General features: G+C 44.4%; 1 non-coding gene across 1 annotated transcript; it reads left to right on the top strand.

The window, feature by feature from the left end:
- The first annotated feature begins 2,702 nt into the window (after positions 1–2,702).
- Positions 2,703–2,809, top strand: LOC133297437 (small nucleolar RNA R71). Its single transcript, XR_009749641.1, has one exon. It is a non-coding gene; the product is annotated as a small nucleolar RNA R71 (small nucleolar RNA).
- Positions 2,810–3,100: the final 291 nt, after the last annotated feature.

Here is a 3,100-nt window from a genome sequence, read left to right as displayed (position 1 = left end):
GGACCCTCTTTATCCTCTGACTTGAACGTTCCCTTTTTCTTGGGGGAGGTTTGGCAGGAGATTTTTTCTTGCCCTGCTTGCCATCAGTAGCAACAGGGGCATCCTTCTTCACCTTGCCAGGAGGAGGGATGGTTCTTCTGGCCGGAACGTGGCCAGAGGAAGAGGATTTTGTAGGGGTGGTCTTGGTGGTCTCCTTCAATGAGGCCACAGATGTTTCCTCTTCACTATCTCTGGTGGGGGAACGTCTGAGATTGGCAGGAATAGGTTGGGTGGTGTCAATGTAGGTGCTTTTAAGACCGTTCCAGGTCTTAGCATCAATGATAGATGCCACCTTCCTGGTGTCATCTTGGTGTTCCTCTACACCAGCTCTCCTGCAGAGTTTGGTGATGAGGCAGGGGAGGAAGACCTTAATCTTCCTTATGTCCCTCTGCAAGCTGTTGTAGATGAGGGTTACTGCATCAAAACAGATGTGCTTGATGATGCAGTAAATTTGAACTTGAAGTCCCCAGCTAGCAGAGGCTTCATGAGAGGTGGGGGTGATGTTGGAGTTGGCAAACAGTGCCCAGAACCTGGATATGTCCTTCATGCTCCCCTTGCAGAGGGACCCTTTGTAGTAGTTTGGATTGTCCAGGGCTACTGTCTGCTTTAGATCCTTCTAACATTTGTACACTTCCCTACTATCCAAATACTCCTGGTATGGGCAGTTGGTGACGGATGGAAGGTGGAGTACTTCCTGGACATCAGCGGGGGAAAATGATACTTGTTTTCCCCTCACTGTGACCACATCAGGTGCCTCCTCTTCGGGCAGCCTCCTCGTCTGGTATAGGAATTCTCCCACCCAGTTCAAGTTCAACTCACGGTCATCAGTGGTGAAAAGCAACCACCGAAGTTTGTCCAGTGATTTCTTCACAAATGGGGGCAGAACCACTTTGTCCTGATGCAGAGAAATGTTCCTTTCTGGGTACAGAATGATGGTGGGTTCAGCGAGCTCTGGTTCTTCGCCGTGGTTGGCTACAGGGGTCACTTTAAATGAAAGCTTAGTCATTTTGTTCAGAAAGGGAGTTAGGGCATAAATGCAGGAGGGATAAAAGGGTTCTGAGTTGAATGGAAGTAGTAGAACTTGAAGAAATCAGAGACCGAGTTTAAATAGACTGTGGGTGCGAAAATGAAAGGTTTCTAGGACGTGGAGGTTAAGGAGAGGAGGTTGAAGAGGTAGTGGAATGGGGACGTTACAGAACGAGTGGTCAGCAGTAGGTGACCAGTTACTGATGGGAAGAGTGTGAGAAGATGGAACGATTTAGGTTAAGATGTGGGAGAGAGGGAAAAGGAAAGGGTGCAGTTGTCTTGATGGTTGAGGAGACGGTTGCTTTTTCTGCGCGCGTTTCCAAGAATTGCAATGAGTGCAAATTGGATATGGCTGCGTATCTTTTTAAGTGACTCAGCAGGGACAGGTGTCCCAGTCACTCTTATATCCTAACCCAGGGAACGTTCCCTTTGTCTTTTCCTAACTAATAATTAAATAACTAACTGAAATAAATAATAAGAAAACATGCAATAGTGAGTACTAAGTAAGGAAAAGGGGACATACTAACCTATCACCTATTATTTAATAAATCTAGAAACATATAACAAAACATATAATTATATATATATATATATATATATATATATATATATATATATTTTTGGGATTGTGTGGTCAAGGACCACCCCAAAACTACGTTCCTGGAACGTACTTTATTTGGACTTTTTGGAGAGGAACATCAGACGTTCCCTCCTTTTTGGGAGCTATGTGGTTATGGATAACCACCCCAAAACCTTGCTCTTTGTCAGAGAGCAAATGTATCTACTGGGTTGCCTCCCAGTCAGCGCTTAGTTTAATGTCTTTAGCTAGACATGGTACTTACCTCTCAAGGGATTTCAGAATTGGTTGAGGGGACCTCCGTGTCCCCTGGTAGTGATCCTGGTGTTCTGGTTTGAAGGTTGGCAGCAATCTGTCCCATATGGGACTCAATGTTCCTGACCACTGCATCATTCCTGGTGACATATTTCTTGACATAATTTTCCAGGGTGTTGATGCGTTGGTCATCTCTGTGGAACGGAACGTAGTTGTTTCTTCTTTGTTCAAACGTTCCACTGCTGCTACCTTGCTGATACTGCTGCTGATTGTTGTTGAATGGTCTCTGGTTAATGGGTGGCCTCCATTGGGTGTTGTGGTTCTGATCCTTAATGATAGTTCCTCTAGGGCTTGAATGTGTATTTTGTCCTACTTGTTGATTGTCTCTGGTGAAGTTCCTATTGCCAAAATTTTCTGCATAACACACCAATGCAGTGGATGGGCAGTCTGTTGAGTCATGAAGTCACCACATGCTGAGCATGGTTCTGTTTCAGTTGCTGTGAGTTGTAAGACTTCCATCCTTGGTTCTGCTTGGTCAGCTTTCAGGTTCTTCACTTCATTCATGAGTGATGCCATCTGGGCTTCCATTGCTGTTTGTTTATCCAGTTCTAGCATGCCTGGCTTCCTCACTGGGCTCACTCTGTCTATTGGCCATTGGAGACATCTTTCAGCAGTCCCTTCTATGATTTCGTATCTTGATTCAAGTGTTCCTGTAAAGAAATATCCTCCTGCAGCAAAATCAAGGTGAGATTGAGAAGTATGGTCAAGTTCTTTATAGAAAGATTGTAGCACTCCCCAACTCTGTACCCCATGGTTTGGACATTTTCTTATGATGTCCTTGTATCTCTCCCATGCTTCATAGAGATTTTCTCCATGAAACATTATGAAGTTAGAGATTTCAGCTCTAACATCAGCTTGTCGAGACATTGGGAGAAATCTCTCTATGAACTTGTTAGGGAGTTCTTCCCATGTGTGGATTGATCCAGGGGTGAGAGTTTTCATCCATGTTTTAGCTTTTAAACCCAAGGAGTGAGGTAACAACCTCATTCTCATGCTCTTCTCTGTTACACCCTCGGCTTTAAAATTATCACAAATATCTTGGCATGTTGTGATATGTGTGTAAGGATCTTCTGCAGGGAGTCCATTGAAGACCCCTGCTTCCCTAATCATGTGGAACATGATAGGTTTTTGTTCAAAATTAGG

Source organism: Gastrolobium bilobum, unplaced genomic scaffold (genome assembly GCF_033153095.1).
Source record: "Gastrolobium bilobum isolate Gb01-03AN ecotype WA unplaced genomic scaffold, APGP_CSIRO_Gbil_v1 utg784, whole genome shotgun sequence".
In the NCBI taxonomy this organism is placed as follows: domain Eukaryota; kingdom Viridiplantae; phylum Streptophyta; class Magnoliopsida; order Fabales; family Fabaceae; genus Gastrolobium; species Gastrolobium bilobum.
The sequence above is the reverse complement of the archived record's forward strand: the minus strand, read 5'-3'. Positions and strand labels throughout refer to the sequence as shown.